This window comes from Bemisia tabaci, chromosome 6 (genome assembly GCF_918797505.1).
Source record: "Bemisia tabaci chromosome 6, PGI_BMITA_v3".
NCBI lineage: Eukaryota > Metazoa > Arthropoda > Insecta > Hemiptera > Aleyrodidae > Bemisia > Bemisia tabaci.
The window spans coordinates 15,092,038-15,119,539 of NC_092798.1; the positions used below are offsets into that span (position 1 = coordinate 15,092,038).

The window sequence follows — 27,502 nt, forward strand, 5'->3', positions numbered from 1 at the left end:
GTGCAACCCTGAATAATCAGGGAATTTCTCCCTACCCCATGGTGTCTAGTTTTTTTAAAAACCTGGGCAAACCGGGATTCATCCGGGAATGTAAATTTACCGGGAAAATCAGGGAATCTGTTCCAGAAACCGGGGATCCCTTTCATTGACCAGATAATATCAACATCAGGAACATTTTTTGAATTACAATTTTGAATGTGCGCCAAAGAAATGGCTGTAAGTAAGATAATTAAAATCTAATCTGAAACTCTGGAAAATTTTATTCTTTTCCCCAAGGAAATCTCAGGAAAATGGGAGAAAACTTCGCCCTACCCTGAAAAGTCAAGTAATTTTGCTCAACCCTGAAAAGTCAGGGAATTTTGCCCAACACTGAAAAGTCAGGTATTTTTTTCTGCGGAACCTTGAAATCCTTTCTTCCGATCGGAAAGTATACAAATTATTTTCCACTGCATTTACACGCTCTGTGGACATTAATCAGAATTTCTGCCCTCAAGTTCTCGAATTCTAGGTTTATACCATATCGTGATTTCGTGTTAAAACTTTTCGTGAAAAGCATATTCATGAGAAACTACAAGAATTCCGTTCATAAGTATGAATCAAGTTACAGAATCTACTGTTGAAAACCCCTGAAAAATCGTTAAAAATCAAGCAAAAAAATTGTAGCAAAATAGTCCAGACATTTTACAAGTGTACATCTTTTCATCCAAAAATATTCCATGATATGAGTTTTTGTTTGTTTTTTCATACATTTTTTCTGTTGGACGAAAGTAGATGTTTAAGAAGATGTTTAAGAAATAATATGCCAACAATCATGGCGCTTTTCCATGTTTCTCAGTGATACATTTTTATTTTTTATTTTCTTAAAGCGAATTTATTATAGTCTATACTGCAATTTTCTTTTAAATGGTTGTCGAAACCTTAGTCTTCAATGAACGTGTTTTAAAGTTCAAACCACGAACTTGGGAGCCAGTATTGTAGGTTTTCGCTTTTGTTATTAAAAATGTTCGCTTTGTGTACTAAGTCCCCACGCCGTAAAGCCATTGAAGTGCAAAGTAAACACACAATTTTAGTGCTTTTAAGTTGAACAATGAACGTTCGTTGATGCGACTTCTGACCTGCATCCACGATACTGGTGTAACGTTAATTAAGCAAGTCATGTTCATCAAGTATTCAAAAACAATGCAAATGTTAATTTTGTTCAATTTTCAGCCCAAAAAATAATGGGAAAAAAATTGGAACATATAAGTTATCTGGAAGTAATGGATGTTCTTCCAACACACTATGATGGGTTTTTTCCTTTTTTCGTTTTTTGAACATCCACAGAATGATTTTCTCCCACTTGTATGTATTTCTGGTTTCAAGTCCCTTTTTTAATTACTTAGCCTTAGCATGATTTTATTTTCACTATTTTTCTCATCTTTTTTTGTACCATCTATCATTGTAAACACCTTATTTGAGCAGAATTTAAGTTGAGCACAATTTTAGTATGATTCATTTCCTGGTGAATCTGTACATGTTTTCAAATTATTAGTATTCATTGGCCACCTTTGGTGGCCAATATTTTTTAGTGCGCAGTGCGGTTTCAGTGATGGTGTCGCGTTGTGAGTGCTTTCAGCTTGGCGTCGGGCAATTGGATAACTCTCATCTGGTACGTATCTAATGGTTCTTCCTTTCTTGTTATTAAATTTCATCCAATGTCACACTGCAAGCCGAATGGGTCAGTTGCACTAGATACAAGCCTCAAAAGACGTCTCAATAGATTTAAAATTTCAAAAATATTCCGGGGAAGGCTTGCCGGACCCTCCTCTGTACCGGGGGGTTATTACATGCCCCTCCCCCCAAACCCCAATGGTAGAGAGGCTAGAGCTAGACCTCCCGTGCCAAAATTCCCTAACCACGCCTATGTCACACACTGGATCTAGAGTCCAGACTCTTGAAAACATTGACAAGAAAAAATACTCTTGATTCAATCGGATTTTTGCTCGAATCAAAACGAACCCGCTTAAATTAAGAGGCTTGGTTCTTGATTTAAGCTAGATTCCGATTGAATCAAGAGTACTTTTTCTTGTCGATGTTTTTAAGAGTCTGGACTCTAGATCCAATGTGTTTTTTTTTTTCAGTGCAGGGAAACGAATCAAAACGAACCCGCTTAAATTAAGAGGCTTGGTTCTTGATTTAAGCTAGATTCTGATTGAATCAAGAGTACTTTTTCTTGTCGATGTTTTTAAGAGTCTGGACTCTAGATCCAATGTGTTTTTTTTTTTTTTTTTCAGTGCAGGGAAACGAATCAAAACGAACCCGCTTAAATTAAGAGGCTTGGTTCTTGATTTAAGCTAGATTCTGATTGAATCAAGAGTACTTTTTCTTGTCGATGTTTTTAAGAGTCTGGACTCTAGATCCAATGTGTTTTTTTTTCAGTGCAGGGAAACATGCCCCTGTTAATAACTAACTAACAAGTCTCTCTCATAGCGCTTCTGTGCGCTCTGAGACACCCAACCGCCACTTGATAGCGATCCAGCCAGAACTCCGGCAGATCGCACCTCTTCATTTCCTGCCCCATTCCCTCAATCCACGATTTGACAGGGCGTCCTCTACGTTTTCTATACCAGGGAGAACCGGGGACCCCTGTTAATAATTTCTCTAAAATAAACAGCACATTTGCACAAGGGTCTGTTCCTAACTTCAGCTAAAGCAAACAGAAGACTTAATTTTTTGTAGAAAATGGCTCAAAAATCACTATGACCGCATCGGGTAAGTCCAAAATACACTCCTATCTTCACAGTCTATGCGTAAGAAATATTTGTCTTTTTAAAGCTGCCCGCTTCAAAAACGATACAGCGATACTATGGGAGGAGACGGGATTTTATCGACCGCCGTGTTCATATCTACATTTTCCTCGCGTTGATTAAGTCTATGGTTCTCAGTGGCGTGGCGTGAATTTCGATATATCGATTGTTATGCCATTTAAACCTATGCAAAAGGATCGATAAATAGGGTGTTCGCAGCGAACACCTAAATAATCGATTCTTTACCATAGGTTTAAATGGCATAACAATCGATGTATCGCAATTCACGCCACGCCACTGATGGTTCTTCCTCCCAATTCGCGCGCTGAAGCGTCACTCATTTTGAATATTGTGTAGCATCCTAGTCGCAACTAGAGTCCCTTTATGCTGAGAGTCAAGACAACACCGCTCATGGAGTCACAAACGGGAATAAAGATTACACAAATTGAACGTTTTTCGTAATCTTTGATCGGCTCATTCTTAAATTCCTTTCTCCGTTCCTTCTCTCATTCCGTTTGTTCCTTGTCGAACCCGAAATTCCTCGGTCCATTCCAGATTATAATCTTTGCAATTGGTGAAAATGTAATCTTTATTCCCGTTTGTGACACTGTGAAGGCCTAAAATCCGGTTAACCAATCAGAAATGGATTCGCATTGTCTTGACTCTCAGTATAAAGGGACTCTAGTCGCAACTAGATGGGACGACTTCTCCGACGAAATGTTCATCTGTATAGTATCGTTTTAGAAGCGGGAAGCTGCAGATTGTGAAGTTGAGAATGTGTTTCAGGCTTTTTCGATGAGTCAGCGTGATTTTTGCTCAATTTTCTTTGAGAAACAACTCTCCTCAATGCCCTGGCTAAAGTTTGCAACAGGATCATTTTGCGAAACTCACCCTAACGCCAGTCGGCGTGCCCCAATTTTTTCTGAAACTTTTAGTAAAAATAAACCATTGAAAGAAACTGTCCTCTTATCAGTTATTAGTTAATTAATTAATCCTTCCTTTTTGTTTGCAGCTCGCCTGGTGAAGGCCCACTACCTCCTTCATACTTGGTAAGTTACTTTTTAAAGCTCATATCTTCTTCCTTCCATCTAAAAGCGTATTTTTTGTTAAATTGCCAATATTTCTTACAAACGGTGTTTTGATTCGCACGGTTTTCTGTTATTTTTTTTGGTCGAGCAGGAAGCTCATTTATAGCTAAATTATCGGAGGATGTGCTTCTCGTTAGTTCGCTTGGGGGGGGGGGGGAGTGAAAAATGACGCTGATGTCAGATTTTCAGGCGGCAAGCCCCCCCCCCCCCCCTCCAAGCGAACTAACTAGAAGCTTATCCTCCGACAACCTAGCTATAAACGAAGTAGCAGTGCTACGAATTTTCACCCATAGACGGCGTTGTTGCGACTTTTCAAACAGGAATTAACAGTTTTTGAAAATTGGTCCAAATTGAACTTTTATCGTGAATATCTCGACAGCGAAAAGTTGGATTGATCTCCGGGTTGCGCGAGCATTCTCGTTTTTCATCATTTTTCCAACAATGTATCGGAAGGAGGGGGGGGGGGGGGGGGTTGCCACTCGACGATTTCGAGTTGCTTCACTCAGGAAGGACCCCGCGGCCTAAATGAGCCACCTCTAAAAAAAATCAGCCCCTTTCCATCATGAGCAATGGTCAAAACCGGTACCGCTTCTATCTGATTTTTCCAAAGATATAGTCACCTTTAAGTTACTTTAGGCCCGACCTGTATATAAAATTTCCAGTGGTTGATTAATAACGCCAAAGAACACACAATTTTCACCTCAATTTCGCGGAAAATTTGTAGGTACTTGTCCGGATATTAGGTGATTATCCTTCACTTTCTCATTGCCTTACATAAATTGCTGGAAAAATCACGTATTTTCCGCTATACCGAGATGGAAAGAACGTAATTTCTATCCATTGGTGGAATCCGTTGGAAATATCACGCATTGCTCGCGATATTGAGACGAATCTCGCGTAATTTCTCAGACGCGGAAACAGAGCGAGCAACTATTCGAACTCCGGAGTAGGTGTGTGGTATCATGCAAAATTGAAGGAGATTTATAGCTTCTCGCATAGCTTTATTGAGACGAATCTCACGTAATTTCTCACACGCGGAAACTGAGCGAGCAACTATTCGAACTCCGGAGTTGGTGTGTGGTATCATGCAAAATTGAAGGAGATTTATAGCTTCACGCATAGCTTTTATTGAGACGAATCTCGCGCAATTTCTCACGACGCGGAAACAGAGCGAGCAACTATTCGAACTCCGGAGTAGGTGTGTGGTATCATGCAAAATTGAAGGAGATTTTATAGCTTCTCGCCTATCTTAGTTAGTGTGTTATGAATTAGCTCGTATTGATGTAAAATCGCGTATCTCAGACGCGGAAACAGAGTCGAGCAATCATTGCGAACTCCGGAGTAGGTGTGTGGTATTCATGCATAAATTTAGTGATAGGTGATCAATGCTACTTCTCGATATTGCGTATTATCGCGTATTTCTAAAAAAATCTCACAATTTTTTGCAATTTTTCGTAAAACAGTTGCCGAAAATCACTATTTCGAAATCGAGATGAAGCGTATTTCTATCATGAAAATCTGCTGGAAATATCGCTTTCTCGCGATATTGAGACGAATCCCCGTAATTTCTCCACGCGAACGAGCGAGCAACTATTCGAACTCCGGAGTAGGTGTGTGGTATCATGCAAAATTGAAGGAGATTTATAGCTTCTCGCATAGCTTTATTGAGACGAATCTCGCGTAATTTCTCACACGCGGAAGTTGGTGTGTGGTATCACGCAAAATTGAAGGAAATTTATAGCTTCTCGCCTATTTTAGGTTACTGAAGTTTATGAATATGCTCGCATTGATGTAAAAATCGCGTATCTTAAACAATGTCGATGTGAAAAATGTGTGTTTTTTTGTTGTAAATCAGTTGCTAGAAAGTTTGACGATATACGAGGTGATACTGACATGAATAACGCATAATTTTTAGTGGTTTAATAGGCAGGATCAATGCGTACTTTCCTCGATAATGCGGTGATTATCGCGTATTTTCTAAAAAAAATTCTAATTTTTTGCAATTTTTTTTTCTTAAAAAAATTGCTAGAAAAATCAAAAATTGTCCGTTATACCGAGATGGAAAGCGCGTAATTTCTTTTTATTGGCGGAATCCGTTGGAAATATCGCGCATTTCTCGCGATATTGAGGTAACTCTTGCGTAATCTCGCGCTTTGCACACGCAGAAACCAAGCGAGCAACTATTCGAACGCCGGAGTAAGTTTTTGGTATCACGCGTAATTGAAGGAGAATCATAACTTCTCACCTATCTCATGTTCCTAACTTTGCTGAATTTTATGCTCTCATTGATATGAAAATGTTCTATTTTTAAGGAAGACTGTAGTCAATGGGCTATTGTTTACATCTGCTTAGTGATAACAGACATGGACATTAGCTCAATATTTGGCCATTTGCATGAGTTTTTACTTTTTTGTCACTATTTGAAGGCAAGTTTATTTTGTAAATCAATGGGTCACTAAACCTTGTTTATTTTATTAAATATTCTGAAAGTACAATGTGAGTAGATAACGTGGTGATTTTTCCGCATTTTTATGGAGCCGAAATCGCGGAGAAACCCGCTTTTGAAAAATCTAAAAACTGAAAGACATTTCAAACGCACCCGAATGGCGGGAAACTGACGGTGTTGCACTGCGGTAGTCATATCGCAATCTTCTCTCATTTTCCTCTGATGTTTGTTAAAATAAAACGTGTTTCAATGTGGCATTGTTGGTCGTTTATTACAACTAACATATGAATGAGATTCAAGTCTTGAATTCAAAAGATATAATTTCGACTTTAGTATTGTTTTCATATACGAAGAGTAGATAGACATTTGACGGAAGTCGTGGAAACCCGTGCCCGCTTCTGATTGGTGCCGGATGACATCATTCGGCGCGGCGCGAAACCGGGGCGTTTTAAATTTGCGTATAAGTTGAGCGATTTGAACTGCGCATTTCTCGGTTATTGAGTTACTTGTTCGCGTTTTTAATGTGCGCATCGTGTTCTACGCGTCATTTTCCTTCAGAAAACTATATTCGCAAGTCAAAATTCGTTCATGGTTTAGTGACCCATTGTTTAGTGCCTTAGGATCATGTTAAAAGCTGTAAAGGTATACTTTGTTACTTACTAATTCAGAACACACTCCGGCAGTCCAACGCTCAAACCTGGATGTAGCGAGTCAGTTGTTATTTCTTAATATTTCACCCTTTAATGTTTCACTGAAGACACCAAAATGATAGTATCAATCATTGATGATGAAAAAAACTTACCTTTGACAATACTGATGAGATGAGGAGACCGGTATGTTTTAGCTGGAGGCAAGGAAAGTAGACGTAGGATCCTTCTTCGGTTACCAGACTTCATCGATACATTTTTCTGTATAGTGTTACATTTAAAACACACAGGATTTTAAAATAACATAAGTTTATAAAACGTGGGAACGTTCTGAATGATATTGAGATGTTTGTTGAAGAGTTAAGAATGATTTACACGCATTGAGAGAACATCCATGGTTTGAGCGTTGGACTGCCGGAGTGTGTTCTGAATTAATATGTAACTGAGTATACCTTTACAGCTTTTAACATGATCCTGAGGCACTAAACAATTGATTTACAAAATAAACTTACCTTCAAATAGTGACAAAAAAGTAAAAACTCATGCAAATGGCCAAATATTGAGCTAATGTCCATGTCTGTTATCACTAAGCAGATGTAAACAATCGCCCATTGACTACAGTCTTCCTTAAAAATAGGGTTCATCCCGTCGGCTCTTATTTACCTTAAGAAGGTTTTAACCATTTAAACGTACGAGGAATCCATTTCTGATTTCCATTTTGATCATAAAATTATCGATTGACTCGATATTTGCATATGAAAGCGGCTGCCATTTCCTTACGGGAAAATACATTGTAAGTGATGAAGAAACCAGGTCTGTCATATCATTTCACGTCCCAAGCACAGAATATATAGGCTCCACCAATCACAAGTATGGCGGTTGAAAAACAACCGTTTTGAATGGATCGGTTCCAAAAACAGCTTTTTTTGAGTTTGAGAGGTCATTTCAAGGTTTTTTAGTAGCGCCGCATCGTTCTTTTCGTGAAATTTGCCATAAGAATCAGGCATCAATTTGCAAATCCCCGCACCTTGCAACAGGCCCATTATTCATGATTTTACAAAACCGCCGGAAGAATTGCGTATTACTTATTAGCTGTGATATTGCAGTGATTATTGCGTAACTCCTCATTTTTTTAACAAAAAAATCGCGCATTTCTTGCTATACTGGGCTGAAAGGCGCGTAATTTCTTTTGATTTATCGAATCCGTCAAAAATATTATTTCTCGCGATTTTGAGGTGGAATCGCATAATTTTGCTCTGCATCATACCACGATGCGAGCATTTCTTCAAAATCCGGAGTAGGTATGTGGTATTTCGCGAAATTGAAGGAAAATCGTAGCTTTTCAACTTTCCAAGTTACTGACGTTACGACTGCAATGCTTGCATAGATATAAAAATCACGTTTTTTCCGCGATATTGAGATGGAATTTTTTTTTGACCAGATTTACTTCTTTCGTATCTTTGGTTGTATAAAAATCACACAGGCATCAGAAGAGAGCAAATGTGATGGATGACTTGGAGGAAACCTAAGTTCATTCTAATGTTACTTTGATTGCCATCGATGAAGGCCGCAGAGACATTTGTTGAGCTCCGTGACTATTACCTTACTAAAGTTAGGAGTCGATTTCACTAATTTTAAATGCAAGAATCGTATTTTACGCGCAATTCTGATCATGAAACATATATCCGAACACTTAAATTAGCACTTTGTCTAGTGGTCTATTCTATCTGTTCATGGGTTTATCGATCAATTAATGGATTTTTCGATCGATTTAAGGATTTTGCCGATCGATAATTCAAGGGTTTGTCCATCGATTCACGATTTTGTCGATCTAATAGATTCAATATACGAACATAACTCACATAATGGCCATCTATAGGTGTGCATACCTACATCTGAATGATTTTAACTGGAAGTTAATCTTTCTTCGACTTGAAGTCGAAAATCTAAACTTGCAACATACCTACCGCTATTTTTCAATATTTTTTATAAATTGAGATCAGGAGGACTGATTCGGTAAAAAGGCGTAGGTATGAGGCTTGCAATGCTGATAATAAGGTTGTGCATAGCATTTACATAAAATGAAATTCGTTCACAGTCGAGTCACTTTCACTGGATAGTTCGGAAAAATTCGAAATAGATCTAGGGCAAAATAAATGGCAGAGCTTTCGGATCGGTTATTTTGTGATTAGAAAAACTACGTTGCACAATCTTAGCAGCATTGAAAACCTCATGCCCTTTTACCGAAAAGTTCCTCAATTTCTGAAACACTAAACATGTGTATTTCACATGAAACAAAATACTATTTTCAATGAAATATTGCAACCCTGCGCGTTGGAAAGTCTTCAGCTCGAGAGGGGTGAATCAGCAGGAAAACACGTAACTGATGCCATAGTTTGATTCATGTTGGATCAAAATGGCGTCTTCTTAGAATTTTTGAAAGAATTTTCTTAGCTTAAGTTTGTTGACAAATCATCAATAGCGAGGCGTGATCGATCGATTATAGATATTTCCCTATTTGAAGCTATGTTAAAGAATCGATTATTAAGGTGCTCGTTGCAAACACCCTGTTTATCGATCCTTTTCCATAGGTTTAAATGGCAGATCAATCGATGTATTGCAAAGCATACCACGCTATTGAAGCACACACCTGGTGCGGCAATTAATGCTCGCGATGCGAGATGCGACGCAACGCAACGATGAATGAGCGTTTCGCGGGTTTCCAAAGAGCCTTCAATTGTGCGAGATACCACAATAGATACAGAGAGTATTCTCGTTGTATCCCTAAGCAGGAAGCTAAGGGAATTGACAATACTGCAGTGTAAAGGAAGAAGGCCGTATGAACCTTTGTGCGTTGCCAACTTTCTTTTCGTAAAATACGAATTTCTAGGGAAACTTCTGAACTTTTCTCGAACCTAAACTCGAGAATCATCCTGAGAATTTTATTCGCAATGTGATCTAAATTATCAAAAAATTTCTGGCAGAGATATTTATTATTTTTCTAAAAAATTAATATTTTAAGAGGGGAAAATTGGCAACTCTCGGATGTCCATACGGCGCTCTTCCTTAGCACGGCAGAAAAGATCAATGATGGGGCAAGGAGTGGCAGGAAAAAACAGGGAATAGACGTTTTTACGGCGCGAGAATGAACTGATAAATGTTTCTTCAATTTTTAGTGTGTCCTCAGTGTTCTACGTGCGATGTTGATGAGGAATTTGACTTTGTTTTGCCAAAAGGGACTACAATATCTGACTCCTCCGTATACACTTTATCATCACGTAGAAAATATGCGGAGAGAAAAAACTCCAAAAGAAAATTTGTAGCGCGGTATATTTTATTTTGCATTTAAACTTAATTTATGTCTTAGTTTATGTTGAAAGGTTTATCGAGAATCCCCCCCCCCCCCCCCAAAAAAAAGAGACCATAAAATACACATCTCTATTGGTTACAGTATTAATAAAAGAGCTAAAATGTTCTTCAACTTGGATTATACTGTTATTTTCAATTCGCCTTCAGCTGCGTCCGCAGCAATTGTTGTTACGAATATGTTGTGCGTGCTGATTTCAGCTCATAGCATACTTGACCCTCTGAAGGCGTTTAATGTGCGAAAGTAGAGCACCCTGTTGGAGAATAACAGAAGTGAAATTGAATGAATCGCTCAGTCCCTACTTCGTTTGCTCTCCGACAGATCGCGCGACTTGCGCACATAAAACGCCTTCAGAAAGTCGAGTATGTAATGAGCTAAAATCAGCACGCACAACATATTCGTAAGAACAATTGCTGCAGACGCAGCTGAAGGCAAATTACTTTCGCACATAAAACGCCTTCAGAGAGTCAAATACGTAATGAGCTGAAACCAGCACGCACAACATATCGATGCTGAAAGTGCAGAAGTGCGTACCTCGATTTTTGAAAGTTTTGAGTTAGTTGCATAAACGTGCTATTGAAGATTAAGTAAGAGATGGAAAAAATCCACTAACTTCCTGAAAGAAAAAATGAGGCTTCTGAACCTAACTCGAGGCCGTTTCGTCCGATTTCGAATCCTTCCACTCGTTCCTCTACACTGAAAAAAAATTCTCGGCGTTTTTACCAAGGTCCGTTGGTACCTTTACCATCTCACTTTTTTTACCAATTATTGGTAATTTTACCAAGACAGACTGGTAAGCTTACCTAAAAACCGGTATTTTTACTGTTTTTTCAGGTAAATAATACCACTTTTATCGGTGATCAATTCCCGGTAACTTTGCCATTTTATTCCGGTAATTTTACCACAGTTGATAAAAAATATTGGCATTTTTACCAAGGTCCAGTAAAATTACCGAGAAAGTCAGACAATTTTACCGAGATTTCTCGGTAAAATTACCAATTCCATATAAATGGTAATTTTACCAAGAAAAAACTGGGATCAAATAGACCCCTGAATTCTTGGTAATTTTACCCTTTTCTTAGTAAATACATCGAGATTTTTTTTTTTCAGTGTAGACAAAAATATCATCGTGTTCTCTCTCCACCCAATTTTTCTTCCTTTTCCTTTGTTTCTCTTGTTGTTTTTTCTCTTTTTTTGAGGCTCTGGGGGAGGGGGGGTCCTTCCCCGTGAATACGCCATTGGGTGGATTAGGTTTTCAGTGGGTCGGGTTTGCGGCCCCTTTCCTATCACCAGGACTTAATTCCAGCTTCGCAAGCTGAAGACCCAAACCTACAATGCCACATACCCTTTTGAGAGTTGGCGGATATTTCTGGATGCTCGCCTCAATTGGACGTATTTCTATCAAACGGAACTATGTGCATTATGACGTGAGCCCTGTTATGGGTGTATTCTTATGGGTATCAGGGCTCAGGTCTTAATGCACATAGTTCCGTTTGATAGAAATACGTCCAATTCTTCCAAAAAGAGACGGCACCCAGTGACATTACAGCAGATCTCTCTGAGGATTGTGGTGTCTGCGCGCAGATTTTGGAAACCACCTTGGTCGACGCATAACCTAAAAAAAAGAAGAAAAGAAAAAACTAATCCACAATAATCAAACATCTAAATACGATTCTATGACAAGCGCATTTTTAACATTCTTTCATAGCCGTGCAGCTAAATTCGACGGCGTAGGTCCGCAATCACACATCTCGTTTGCGGTGTCTGAAAATCTCCGCCTCTATGTTATTTTTTTAAAAGAGAACAAATTGACATCATTCCTTGACATTTTTGCAGAATTTTCTTCGCATAGAGAAGAAAAATCAAGCAGTTTTAAAGAATTGCTATTGAGTATAGTTTTCCGTTTAAAAAATAAAGTATGACAGGAAGTCTACAACGTCGCAAACCGAGATATGTGGTTTGGTAGTTTTACCGTCGATATGCGTTTCACACCGACCAGCGACCGTATACTGTGTTGGGCGCAATGCGTGAAGTATTCCTGCACTCTCGTAGGCGCCAATATGCAGTTTGCGCCGATTACTGACCGCACTGTATTATGCATAATGACGGCGTAAGTCCGCAATCACATATCTCGTTTGCAGGATCTGAAAATCTCCGCCTCTATGTTATTTCTTTAAAGGAGAGCAAATTGACATCATTCCTTGACATTTTTGCAGAATTTTCTTCGCATAGAGAAGAAAAATCGAGCAGTTTTACAGAATTGCCGTTGAGTAGTTTTCCGTTTAAAAAATAAAGTACGACAGGAAGTCTGCGACGTTGCAAAACGAGTTATGTGATTGCCGACTTACACCGTCGTAACGCTCCTCCAATCAATTATTCATCGGTTCGTAAAAACGACCCGTAGTTTCCTTTCCAAGGGTCCGATTTTTTCGCCCCCGATGAGCCCCATCAAAAGCGGCCATCGAAAATTGTTTTAGCCCATCATGCGGTTAGGAAGTCTGCGACGTCGCAAACCTAGTTATGTGATTGCCGACTTAGACCGTCGTAATGCTCCTCCAATCAATCAGTCATCGGTTCGTAAAAACGACCCGTAGTTTCCTTTCCGAGGGTCCGATTTTTTCGCCCCCGACGAGCCCCATCAAAAGCGGCCATTGAAAATTGTTTTAGCCCATCATGCGGTTAAAAAGTTGACTTGGGCCAAAGACTAGGGACGGGAAGAGAGGGGTACTTTTTCCACGCGGGGAGGAGGGGCGGGGTACGAGTGTTGTGTTAATTAGAGAGTCGTCGAAAGTAGAAGGTGCGGGAGCGCACCGGGGTATTGTGAGCGGGGCGCGGGCGAGGGGGGGGGGGAGGGGCCCTCTAGTTGGGGTTAATTAAGCTTAACAAGTTATTTCGTACCAAGTTTGGAGCCCACAAAGACCCCAACTAGGATCTAATATGCAAAATAAAAACTTGTTTTCTAGGTGCTCTCCCGGCCCGGGTCCAGGGCGCGGAGGGGGCCTAAACCCCTGTTAATGAACATCACGTTAAACCCCGCATAATTATCCGGAGCAAATTGGCTTCTTGTTTTAAGCGCCATTACTCTAAACCGTTTCAAAGTTTTCGAGCCGCTCGGAGCCGGAGCGCCTGCCTGCTCCGGCCCCCCGGCTCGGGGCCGCTCTGTCTTCTTCAATAATCGCGCAACATTAGGGTCAATTTAACTCCGCTCATGTGGTGTTCCCGGTCCGCCGTCCTGAGGAAGAACGCCGTATGAGCCTTCAAACGTTGCCAAGTATCTTCCGATAAAAAACTGAGTTTCCTGGGAAATGGAGATGTTGCATGTGTGAGGGATTTGCGATTTGACTGTAGATTCTTATGTTAAAGTTCGCGAGAAACACAATGGTGCCACTGGTTTTCTCTGAAATCAACTCCCAAGCTCAAAAAAAGCTCTCAAGTTGAGACCAAAATTGAGGGGATATCCCGCCCTACCCTGAGAGTCCACCTCTACATGAAGAGAAACAATCCATTGCAAAGATAGGGAGCAAATACATTGACAGGGCTGCCACTTTATTTAGGGACTCTAAAACTGAAATCACGGCAACCCTGTCAATGTATTTGCTCCCTATCTTTGCATGGAGAGTTTGTTTTGATGTAGAGGTGGACTCTCAGGGTAGGGTGGGATATCCCCTCCATTTTGGCCTCACTTGAGAGCTTCTTTTGAGCTTGGGAGATGATTTCAGAGAAAACCAGTGGCACCATCGTGTTTCTCGCGAACTTTTACATAAGAATTAGCAGTCAAATCGCAAATCTTCACACATGCAACATCTCCGTGGAGATGTTGCATGTGTGAGGGATTTGCGATTTGACCATTGATCCTTAAGTAAAAGTTCGCGAGAAACACGATGGTGCCACTGGTTTTCTCTGAAATCATCTCGCAAGCTCAAAAAAGCTCTCAAAGCGAGGCCAAAATGGAGGGGATATCCCACCCTACCCTGAGAGCCCACCTCTACATCTAGGAAATTGCGATTCACAGTGCTCTTGAAATAAGCTTCGTCCTATTTTTATCAGGAAACCATGCACGCGTCTATAACATACTCAGATGTTCTCTCCTTTTTTTTAAAACGAATCAAACCAAGAACCCGAAGCGACGCAAGCCCGAAAGGACCAGTAATTAATGTTGCTCTTTAAGATCTCCCGAGTTTAACATGAAATAACAATTTGTCAAAGCGGAGCTTTAAAATTTCCCGGAGAGATAAAACAAAAACAGCCGCGGATTACTTTTTAAGACCTCCGCTGCCGAGCTCCTTTGAAAATACGGATTCAACCGTTTAATTATCTGGAAATTATAATTCGGCTCGATTTGGCAACCGATGCGGAGCCGGTGCTCAAAGAATGTTGCATTGTCACGAAAGAATTTATGAATGATTTGAGAGCGCTCCTCCGCTTTGCAGGCTCCGCCGATTGTGGGGGAGGCTTTTCAGCCTCGCAGCAGGCTCTGCAGATTCTTGCAGCTTTCAACCCTTCATTCCGGCGCGGGGTTGTGATACGGACGAGGACGAGAGTTTAACATGAAACAGCATAAAATAAATCGATGGCTAAACTTTGAATTCTTTGTACGGGTAGTTGAGATATCTCGTCACCTTCCGGCCAAAGTATCTCAAGCGCCATGCACGGTCTAAGAATTTCCGCCGCCATTTTATTTATTTTTCACAGAGAAATTGTTCAACGAAGCTGTCCGAAAATTCACTGAATTTTCCTTGTGCTGCCGATAACATGCATGCAGTGAAATTTTCAAACAGATCCAACCAACAATTTCTCTGTAAAAAATAAAATGGCGACGGAAATTTTGAAACGTCACATGGCGCTTGTGAGACTTCGGCCGTAAGGTGACGATATGGAGACTTAATATATATTGGATCCTCGCGTTTCAAATCGTAGTTTCTTCACGGGCGAACGTAACTATGATCGAATGTTGCCAAAATTCCCATCACAAATTGCATTTTTACCTGGAAAATCTTGGGCATTTCTAACTGAAATGAAAATTTCACTGATTTTTCTCCTGATCACATGCAAAAATCAGATACATTTTGAACAAAAATTTTACAGGTATACTCTAGTAAAAAATTGAATTGTTTGAGCCAATTTTGCAACCTCGGAATGGAGTTATGTTAATTAGACTACATTTCGCAATTTGGAACTATAAATTCTGGCCTAGTTTAAAAACATCGTATGTTCCATTAGTTTCCATATGCACATAAGTATTTTTTCAGACGAGCTAGAATCTATAGGTCCAAATTGCAAAATCCAGTCCATTTGTCTGGGAAACGACGAAATGATCAGGAAATTTGTAACGTTTTTCTTAATATTCGATTTGTTCACTTTCGCAATCAGGCCATTCCGTTGTTTCCTGTTGTGTCCCAAGCTCCCCTGGTCCATTATAGTCCACATTTCTCGCAAAATGTTATTTATCGCAATCAAAATGTTACCTACAGTACTAGTGATGGATATGAGTGAGGGTGACTGCGTGTCCGTAGAGTGGCCACCTCTCATCAACCTCCACCGTGATTTTTGAATAAACATTAAACGAAACCGTGAACATCGTCAAAAAAGTTTCCCGAGCTTTTGACACCACGCTGTGGAGTCGCGTGTTGGCCAAGGGAGATAAAAGCGTGAATAATCGTCGATGGATTTTTCTCGGGTCCCCCGTCCGTGGAGCTTTGCGCTGGGCTTCCGCTCTCATCGCTCCGGGTGCAATATCGCGGGAGATCAGATTACGGGAGCCGTGTTTATCGAAGCCGGGCTAAAACTCAAAACTGAGCGATTAATATACCCAATCGAAGACAATATTGCTCCCAATATTCCCCGTTAATTATTATTCATTCGTGTATAGATAAGCGCATAATCCAATTCCACGTTGCACTGCATTGCGTCCGCCTAGCTGGACCGTGCGGCATTGCCGAATGTTAACGGAATAAATTGTATTTTTTACACCGGCGGGTTGATTATTGAAATTGATGGGCAAAGCGATAGACAAAGAAGACAAAGTAGACAAAGTGGAAATGGAGCGGTTTTAAGCGTGCCAGTAGGGCTCGCTTTTTGAAATCACTCGGATGTACCATAGTACAGCACACAGATCAACCAATGCTATTCAACGGGTCGTCCAAATACTTTTTTCCTCGCACCCGTTTCTTTGTCTTTGAACCATTACACTGTCAAGCCCTGATGGTCTTTTACCAAAAAATCTAATGAACTGCTAATTGGAAACCCTTGAGAACATTTTTCTGTCAAAACCGTATTATTCAATTTGACAGAAACCTCTTAGGAGCTTTCTTACGCTCGGAGGACTCAACTCTAGAACCTTCTTTCCCGCCAAAACTCTATAGCCAATGAGCGTCTTGCACTGTAAGTGCAATCTGTATGATGAGCCTCGTGACTCATTATACTATGTACTAACCATGGCCCCTGCCGAAATCCACTTAAACCACTACAGTTATCTCGCGATATAGCTTTGGGTGTCCGGTTTCGAGCAAGGCAATAAAAGACGGCGAGGCGATTAACCGATTAACCATTCACCGTGATGCCAGGATCCACCAAATTTTCTCAAAAATTGTTTTCCGTCTATTTAGCGAGTTTTTCTTTACTTTCCGTTGAAGTACAAATAAAAAGAGACCTCATTTGTACAAATCGGTCGAATAGGAGAGAAGTTACAGTTCGAAATCCGAAGAGATTAACTGAACGCGATTTCGATGCACGGCAGTTCGCCCAAATCACGGTCGTGCGTAAATGCCGCATATCAGCTTAAAATCAAGACAATTGGACGGAATCTTTAAAATTAATTTACATACAGCGTTCATGAATCAATATTTTCTCCCAAATTTAGCAAAATGTACCAATTGATGCAAAAAGCAAAGACGTGAAAATAAGAGGTATTTGTCCAACATTTCAGTCATTCGGCACGCTTTTCCAACATACTCATGTTGGATTTTTTCTTCTTGTTTTTAGTTGAAACGGGTGAGTGGTATAGACTAAAAGGAAAAATGATGGACTAACCCAAGGGTCTGCTGCGGGCTGCAGTCTATGAGTTAGTCAAATGTTAGTCAATGAGTTAGTCTATTACATTACCTCTTTGGTCCATTGCAACCACCCGCTTCCACCAATTGGGATCGCACCACTTCTTTCTGTTGATAGGTGCATTTATGGATGAGCCAGAAAAAGAGGTTCTTTCTAACTGCAAAATGAAATCATATTATACTTCTTCGAAATTGATCCGCACTTTACAATAAAGAACCATTGTTTCTGACTCATTGTGGTAATGATGTATGTGCCAACAGTTTCCCTATGTTGGTAGTTGCTTTCGTGGATGAGCCTGAAATCGTGGTTCCTTCTTACTGCAAAATGATATCTAATTATGCTTCTTTGAAATTGATCCACATTTTACAAAAAGAACCTTTGTTTCTGACTCATTATGGTAATGATGCATGAGCCAACAGTTTCCCTATGTTGATAGGTGCTTTCGTGGATGAGCCTGAAATCGTGGTTCCTTCTTACTGCAAAATGATATCTAATTATGCTTCATTATGGTAATGATGCATGAGCCGGCAGCCTGTGCCTCTATATGCTGATAGGTGGTTTTATGGATGAGCTAGAGAGGGTGGCACCATATTGCAAAACGAAGTCTTATTGGACTAAACTTTGCAATAATGAACCGCAATTTCCGTCTCATTTCAGAAACAATGCATGTACTATTAGTTTACTCATGTACCTAGGTGGGTGATTTTACAGATGGGCCAGAAATAGTAGTTCCTTATCGCCAAGTACACACTGAAAAAAAAATCTCGGTGTATTTACTAAGAAAAGGGTAAAATTACCTAGAATTCAGGGTTCTATTTGATCCCAGTTTTTTCTTGGTAAAATTACCATTTATGGAGTTGGTAATTTTACCGAGAAATCTCGGTAAAATTATTGAACTTTCTCGGTAATTTTACTGGACCTTGGTAAAAACGCCAATATTTTTTATCGACTGTGGTAGAATTACCGACATAAAATGGCAAAGTTACCGGGAATTGATTACTAATAAAAGTGGTATTCTTACCTGAAAAAAAAAACAGAAAAAATACCGGTATTTAGGTAAGCTTACCAGTCTATCTTGGTAAAATTACCAATAATTGGTAAAAAAAAGTGAGATGGTAAAGGTACCAACGGACCGTGGTAAAAACGCCGAGAGTTTTTTTTCAGTGCAGTACGATTTTCAGTCAGAAAACGCCTTTGCCCTGACAACAGCATCGCATGTGGCAACTGCGGCGGAATGTCGGGGTGCCCGCGGTAGCTTTTGCCGCTTCCGTTTGAGTTGTGTGGGAAAAAGGCCTTTTCGTATGAAAAACGGTCACTCGGGTGAGCGACCGCCGAACTGGGCAAATGCGGGCGGCAACCCGACGTCATGCGTCATGGCGAACAGCCGGGACAGAGCTGACCAAAGCGCGACTGTGACTCCGGCCACAGAAAAGAACCGCAGACAAGATGACGCCATCACTTTTCGTCAAATTTTCGAGCGTTGCCACTGCAAGCCGTGAAAAATGTTACGGGCGAAACTCCAAAACTTCATTGATGGCTACAGCCGCACGGTGGATCGAGTCTATGAGAGAGGTCGGACATGAATTTTTGACTAAAACTGCAAATTTTTAAGTTTAAATCGTCACATTTTAAACTTAAACTAAAAAAAGGAGTGCCTCTTAAAGAGAACTTCACGAGAAAACCAATGGAACCACTTTTAGAACCTCAAAATTTTGTATAAACGGAGTTATCAGCGTTTAAAGTTTCCAAATTCCGTCCAACCTCTCCTATTGACTGGATCCACTGTGAGCCGGTTGCGCATCTCCGACAGGATGTCATCAGTAAAAATCGGAAAACTTGGAGACCATTAGGAAATTCGATGTCATCAGGAAAAATCAGGAGTAATTCAGGAAAATTTAGAAATTTTCCAGGGAAAACCAAGAAAATTTCAGGAAAATCGATCTTAGATCAGGAAATTTCGAGCGTGTTGCTTCTTCTTAACCACATTTCTTAACCACCTCCTTGCAGTTTAGCACATGCTAAAAAAAAACATTTGATTCAATTCATCAAGAGTAATGGTTTGAAAAGGCAAACGAGTGTCAATTTATCCGCGCCAAAAATCAGAAAATTTCATCTAGAATTCTAGGGAAAATCCGGAAACTATTAGGAAAATTTGCAAGAGAATTTTAGTAGCCACCCTGTCCGATTGCGCGGGTGTCGCTAGTTGCCGCTAATGTTTTATCAGTTCTTCAGGAATCAACCAACATTTTTAATTGAAATTTCCTGAAAATTTCCTCTCCCATTCAAAAATATTCATATGTACTCCCAAAGAGATAGTTTTATCAGCTTCCTTTCGAATAAATAAAATCTATTTATAGAGATTATGAGACTTTGCATTAACGATACGCATTTTCCGATTTTAGGCATTCATATTTCGATTGCAACGTTTTAAAATGTCCGCGTTTACGGTTTTTTCTTTAAAAAGAAAAGGTATCCTCAATAGCTTGAAATTCTTCCGACCCCCCCTCCCCCTTGCCTAGTTCTTAAGTCATCTCTTCAAAATCACCAGCTCTAATGTTAATTTTGTTCTCGAATTTTTTTAGAGAATTTCATTCACAATCGGGTCTAATTCATCTGAAAATTTCAAGATAAAATATTCATAACTCTCCTTAAAAATAAACACTTTATTGGAGGAGATTAGGCAACTATCTAATGTTCATACGGCGTTTTTCCTTAGCACAGCAGCATTGCTCCCCTTGAAGGTTAATGCTCGCTTAGGGCTGTTTTTTTGTAAATGGCAATATTTACGTTGTTTTACTGCACTGTGATATCGCTTGTTTTTCGCGGACAACATTTTTTTCCCTAAATGAAGGGAACTGACCACACAGAAATGTATCGAATTTTTGGAAGAATAAATCAATTCTGAACATTTGTTCCTTCCTTTTCGCGAGGTGTGGCAGTTGAAGGAACAGTCCCAGGACATTCTTAAAGCAACCGAGATGGACCACTGCACTGGCGTAGATCGGTCGGAGTGTCAAAGAAAACACGATTGTGCATGACGTTTTCACGAAACAGCTTGTCTGGTATGGGCATGTGCAAAGGATGCCAGATGATAGGTTGCCTGGGAAGGTTCTGGATTGGGTCCCTCCTGACAGAAAACGTAGTTGACGCCAGGACGCCCTGCCAAATAGTGGATCGATGGGATAAGGCAGGACATAAGGAGATGCGATATGCTGGAGGAGCTCTGGTAGGATCGCTATCAGTGCAGCTCGGTGTCGCAGAGCGCACCAAAAACAGTATAAGAGCGACATGTCGTCTCCTTCCGGTCAAAGTATCACAAGCGCCATGCGACGTTTCAAAATTTTCGCCGCTATTTGATTTTTTTACAGAGAAATTTTTGGTCGAATCTGTTTGAAAATTTCACTGAATTTTATCGACAACACAAAAAAAAATTCATTGACATTTTCGGACAGCTTCGTTGTACAATTTTTTTTGCAAAAAAATAAAATGGCAGCGGAAATTTTGAAACGTCGCATGGCGCTTGTGATACTTTGGCCGGCAGGTAACGATTTTAGTTAGTTAGTCCTTCTTTTTCGTTTTGGTGGTTCGGAAGATCTCAACCCTTAGTCTTTAGCACAATGTGCCCTCTGTTTCATTTGGCAACGCCGCTTTAACTTATCCTCATCATTAACCACGAAGCTATCCGTTCACGAGGCGCGCCGTGAAATATTTTGCGAATTTAGTGAAAATCCCCGAATATTTCACGCGGACGGATTTGTTCAATGTTGCTCGGCTTGATTGACGTTCCTGCGTGTTTGCACCCCGATCAAGCCACCGTGTGACGCAGCGCGGCGCGATGTTATTCCAAGGGGTGCAATTTAATTTAAGGCTCAAGGCTCGAATTCATCATTCCCATCAGCTTCCTAACCTATTCTCTTCGAGGTTGACCCGATGAGCTGTTCCGGGAAAATGTAGATTAGAGTCCCTTTATACTGAGAGTCAAGACAATGTGAATCCATTCCTGATTGGTTCCCGTATTTTAGGCCTTTACAGTGTCACAAACGGGAATAAAGATTATATTTTCACCGATTGCAAATATTATAATCTGGAATGGACCGGAGAATTACGGGTTCCGCAAGGAACAAACGGAATGAGAGAAGGAACGGAGAAAGGAATTTGATAGTGGGCCGATCAAAGATTACAAAATACGTTCAATTTCTGTAATCTTTATTCCCGTTTGTGACTCCATGAGGGGGTGTTGTCTTGACTCTCAGTATAAAGGGACTCTAGACCCGATGAGCTGTTCCGGGAAAATGTAGATTAGGTGAATTCTGATGTTCGTCAAACAGAAAGGTTGGAAGGTTTTCACGGTGTTAAGATTGAGTGCCTTTATCCGTCGTGCAAAACAAGATTGAGAGCGTAAATCGTTTGACAAAATTCTAGCGTTTTTAGCGACTTTTTCGTAAAATAAAGAATATCGTCACCTTCCGGCCAAAGTATCACAAGCGCCTTGTGACGTTTCAAAATTTTCGCCTCCATTTCATTTTTTTACAGAGAAATTTTTCAACAAAGCTGTCCGAAAATTTCGCTGAATTTCCTTTGTGCTGTCGATAAAGTTCAGTGAAATTTCCAAACAGATTCGCACCCAAAAATTCTCTGTAAAAAGATAAAATGGCGGCGGAAATTTTGAAACGTCACATGGCGCTTGTGATACTTTGGCCGGAAAGTGACGATATGATGAAAAGAGATGAATTTCGGCTGAGCCGCATGAACAGTTCGTCCAAATGAACCACGTTCAGCAAGAAAGAACCAAACCACATAAGATATGCTAAATTTATCTGTTCAATTTAATTTTGTACGAGAGAATGTTTGTGCGGATTCCTTCGAAGATGTCACGCAATTTGCCTCGTACAATAATTCACAGAAATTGGCACAAAAAATTGAATAGCCCAATTAAATTTGGTAATAGCTGAAGTTAGTTCCTTTCCTTTAAACGCGGACCATGCATCTCGTTTGCGGTGTTTAAAAATCTCCGCTCCCATTTTTTTAAAATTTTTTTTAAAGGAGAATAAATCAATATCATCTCTTGAAATTACCACAGAGTTTTCTTCGCACAGAGAAGACAAAACACGGACGTTTTCGAGAATTGACGTCGTGTGGTTTTCCATTTAAAGAATGAAGTATGACAGGAAGTCCACAACGTCGCAAACCGAGCTACGTGTCTGGTAGTTTCACCGTCGATAGACGTTTCACGCTGACCAGCGACCGCACTGTGTTAGGCGCAATGCGTGAAGTATTCCTGCACTCTTGTAGGCGCCAATATGCTTCTCGCGCCGACCAGCGACCGCACTGTATTTGGCGCGATGCGTGAAGTATTCCTGCACTCTTGTAGGCGCTAATATGCTTCTCGCGCCGACCAGCGCAGCGCAGCACCGCCTGTATTTGGCGCAATGCGTGAAGTATTCCTGCACTCTTGTAGGCGCTAATATGCTTCTCGCGCCGACCAGCGACCGCACTGTATTTGGCGCGATGCGTGAAGTATTCCTGCACTCTTGTAGGCGCTAATATGCTTCTCGCGCCGACCAGCGACCGCACTGTGTTTGGCGCAATGCGTGAAGTATTCCTCCAATCATGTAGACGTTCTTAAAAAATAAAGTATGACAGAAAGTCTACAATAAGGAAGTCTACTACAAAAACCGAAAAACGTGGTCTGGCAGTTTTACCGTCGATATGCTTCCATACAAACGCTCCACGCAGATAGCGATTGTCGTAACAGTAGAACTATACATTCAATTAAAGAGCTTAAGTAGAATTCCTTAAGCCTTGTCTCCACGGGCCTTTTCACGAGATTTGTCCCAGGGAAAAATCCCACTTACGAAGTTGGGAAAAATATCGAGTTAATCAATATTTTTCCCAGTACCAAGTATGGTCCTTTTACCCGGAGAGAAGAAGAAGAAGTGTAAACGAATTGTGCGATATTTTGTTGATTACTCCATTGTTCATGTTTGTTTAGTTAAAATAATGTGTCTAATTGTCGATTGAGTGCGCAATTATTATTTTAATCCCGGCTAAATACTCGACTTTAACTAAGTTATCTTCCCGCGCAAACTAGTCGCAGGACCGTATGAGCCTCGTCCCGTCGAGACGGTAACCGGGAAAAATCCCAGAAGTTTCATTCCTGCGATTCGAACTTGGGAAAAATCCCATGAAAACGTCCCGCGGATACGCGAGGCCTTACCAAATACAGTACAATTCGTCGCTCCTTTGACGTAGGGTCGTATCTCTAGTTTCACGTGAGCCCTGCTCTCCGTTTAATCGTATGCTTTCCGGGTCTCATCATTAATATAAACTTCGAAGGATCCATACTTTCAGCGATTCTACCTTTTTCTATTTCACTCGAGAGGTTGCCAGATCGTGCGATAAATGGGAATATTTTACATGGATTTGAATTGGGAAAAGTGCTAAAGAAGCAACTTATCTGGCAACAATAGAGTCCGGGAGGGACGAGAGACTGCCTTCCTAAAACCCATGATTTAGCCGGAAATGTCATTAAAACAATTGATTCCGTTTGAAGCATCAATTGTATACTAGGGGAAAGCTATTTTAAATGGACAAAGATGCAACAGAAAAGGAAAAAGGAAAGGGGAAGGAAATGATATGAGGATATGATTACTAATATGAATAATTAGAGAGAATAAAACAAAAACATTAGAGAAATTTATATGCGATGAAAATATGAGAAAAAAACACGAGTGAGCTCATTGCGATTCGGAACTCGAACAGTACTATCGTTGAGCAGTTTTTAGACCCCTACGCCACCGATAATCTTCTTAAGAAGTAAAGATGAACTTTTGCTACTTCAGCGAGTCAAATCGCGGAAGGAGATCCATGGATTGTCTTTTTCCGCCACCCGATGGAATGACGTCCCAGTCAAATGCGTTTTTGAAGAAATGATCGATCCCCATCATCGATTCATCTCCACACATCTATTCATGTGCAAATGATGGCACGCTCCGGCAACAAGGTTCTATGACGAAATCATTTTTGCCTCCAGAGTCTCCAAAATGTATACATTTTAGTGATCAAACGTCCAATCACTGAGAAAAATGGTTCGCGGGGCGAGCCGAATGTCACTCGCGTAGCGAGTGATTGGGGGTCCAGGGGACGCAGCCCCTTGGCTGGCCGTTCTGGACGCGCTTCGCGCGTCCAGAACGGCTAGTATGGAAATAGAGGTACGCCCTTTCTACGCAGTGGAAGGTTGGACATGAATAAAATCTGGCAACGGTCATGCGATTCATCGGCACCGATGCATCTACGTCACAGAGATCGCGATTAACCAAGGGAAAAAGCCGCCACACGGAGCGAAGGGGCGAGCCATTTCCCGGGTAGGGGAGGGGCGGTAAGAGGGGGGGGGGGGGGAGAAAACTCATTCGAGTCGATTTGCATTTCGCAAAAGTGACGGCGAGCAAACAGCGCCTTTTTTAGGATCACTGCACAGAATGAATACCTAATTGGGGGAATAAAACGATTAATGAACGCGGGATGAGGCGGGGGGGGAAGAGAGGAGGAGGTGGGGGGGGGGGGGGGTGGCTGGCCGGCGAGGAGACGGCACGGCAGTGTTTGGAGTTTGTTAATTAATAATAGTGTCAGTGTCCAGTGCGCGGATCGGCGAGTGGCGACATCTGGCGTAACATGCAGGAAACCGTGACCACACACCTTTTCATGATTAATATGCCCCCTCTCCTTTTCTGCGCCCTCCGATTCGAATTCTGCGAACTTCTCTCCGGAGACCGCCGCGCCGGACCGAATTCGGTTCGCGTCATCGTCGCACTATGGTCCCAATCCGCTCGGGAGCGCTCAAAAATCGATATTTGTGAAATTGGACGACATTTTTTTTTCAAGTCAAAATTGATAAATATAGTATCTGTGGGTCATAAACTACACGTAGTATACCTCAAAAAAATTTCTAGTCATTTTGAAAGTGTCACAAACTGTGCAAATAGTCAGATATGTATTTTCTGACCCGTGAAGTGGCTATTTCTAACAAAGCGTTCGGAGCCTCTCCTGAATCATGAATAATGGTCTCTCAGAATTCTTGCTTATACCATTTTGTAGAGGACTCTAAGAGGATTGTAACGCACTAATTACAATTTTTCTCCGAGGCATTCTGATACATTCTACACGAGGTAGAAGTTGGATACCTATTTTTCATGAAAAAATGCCGATTTTTCCCACGTACTTTCATTTTAAAAAAAAGTCACCAAAGGTCACCTAATGAGACACCTTTAGGTAGGTACCTTCTACACATCCTTGGGAAGCTACCGTAGAAATATTTCGTGCTTTGGTTTGCTTTTTCTCGAGAAATCGAATTTATTAGATCTCTAAGTCGGTGGCTAAAATAACGGTATTTAGCAAGTTTAGCCATCGATCAATCTGCAGTCATCTTAAACTTTTTTGAGGCATGCGACACCACCAAAAACGTGCTTAAGGAGTCCCTATGGATCCTTAAGAAGGATTTTAAACCAAAAATTGTTGGTTCTTCTTGCTTTTTGGACGGATTTTGAATATTTTTCGTACCTGCGTGTTTCCTTTAAAATACTGTATTACAACCCTGGAAAGCCCCTCGAAAAATATTCTGAGACATTTGGCACCTCCAAAGACACTTTTAAGTCGTTTCTGCAGATCCTTAGGAAGGCAACCGAACCAAAAATAATTTCTACCGCCTGCTTTTTCGACCAAATTTGAATTTTTTACGTGACTACGTGTTTGCCCCAGAAAAATTCAATTTTTTGCCCTGAAAAACACCTATAGTTGCAGCCTTAACACGTGCTAAGCACTTTGGCATCTACAGAGACGCACTTATGTAGCTTCTATGAATCTTTTCGTGAACCGTTTCGAAAAAAATTTGGTTCCCCCGACTTTTTGAGATTTTTTGAAAAGTTTTCCGTTCCGCAGTTTTATCTTTAAGAATGCTCTTTTCAATCCTAGAAAGTACCTATTGATGTTAAATTCCTTACTCCCCGAATATTTATCCATTGTTAATTGAATTTTTCTTAACGGAACAATATTGCACCCCTCGCTCTTCAAAATTATTATGTACCCGATTTGCATTTCCCGGCAAATCAACATAAGGAAAAGTCTTCTCTGAAGCATTATTTTGACATTTTTAAAATACAAATGAATTTTAGATCTAATTTATTTTTTTCAATTTAGTTTTCCTTTAAAAAAAAAAAAAAAAAAAAAAAAAAAAAAAAATTGTGGGGGGCTGTCAAAAAATTAAAACATCCTTAATTTTGCATGAACTGTACATGTATGTGCAATGAACGCATGGTTTTCATCCAATCTAAACAAGTATAACAAACCAATCGTATGGCAGTTTGTGATTTATGTGAAAAAATGACGGTAACTTTTGCAAATGATTTTTTAGGGAAAATCGGAGGTCAAATTCGGATTCAGCGCATCAAAATCATGAGGAAAACATATCTTAACTGTATTTATACTCAAACGGAGAGCCGCTATGATTTTTGATCACTGAAAAGTGAATTGGGACCATAGTGCGTCGTCGCGACTGGGTCCGGATCGTTCCGTTCCGCGGTTCCGGACCCAAGTGGTATCATTTTGATGCTGTATTTATTCGGTGGAGTTAGAGTCCCTTTATTCTGAGAGTCAAGACAATGTGAATCCATTTCTGATTGGTTCCCGTATCTTAGGCCTTCACCGTGTCACAAACGGGAATAAAGATTACATTTTCACCGATTGCAAAGATTATATTCAGGAATGGACCAGGGAATTGCGTGTTCGGCAAGGAACAAACGGAATTAGAGGAGGAACGGAGAAAGGAGTTTGAGAATGAGCCGATCAAAGATTACGAAAAACGTTCAATTTCTGTAATCTTTATTCCCGTTTGTGACTCCATGAGGGGTGTTGTCTTGACTCTCAGTATGAAGAGACTCTACGTGGAGTCAAATAGGGGCCGTCCCTAAATTACGCGACGCTTCAAGGCGGGTCTTTTCTAGCGTTACCCGGCGTTACAGGGGGGTAGGGGGTATAGAGCGAAGCGTTACACGGGGGTAGTGGTGGTGGGGGGGAGGGGTTGGAGCGAAGCTTTAAGTTTAGTGTTAGGCGTTTGAGTGATTTTT

General features: G+C 40.7%; 1 protein-coding gene across 1 annotated transcript in view; it reads left to right on the plus strand.

Moving 5' to 3' along the window:
• LOC109030060 (LIM domain only protein 3) overlaps positions 1-27,502 on the plus strand; it is a 249,357-nt gene that overhangs the window by 22,340 nt on the left and 199,515 nt on the right. The window contains exons 2-3 of the mRNA XM_072301324.1: positions 1,569-1,648; positions 3,799-3,835. The gene's annotated coding sequence lies outside the window, so the exon portion shown is untranslated. The remainder of the gene's footprint in view (positions 1-1,568; positions 1,649-3,798; positions 3,836-27,502) is intronic.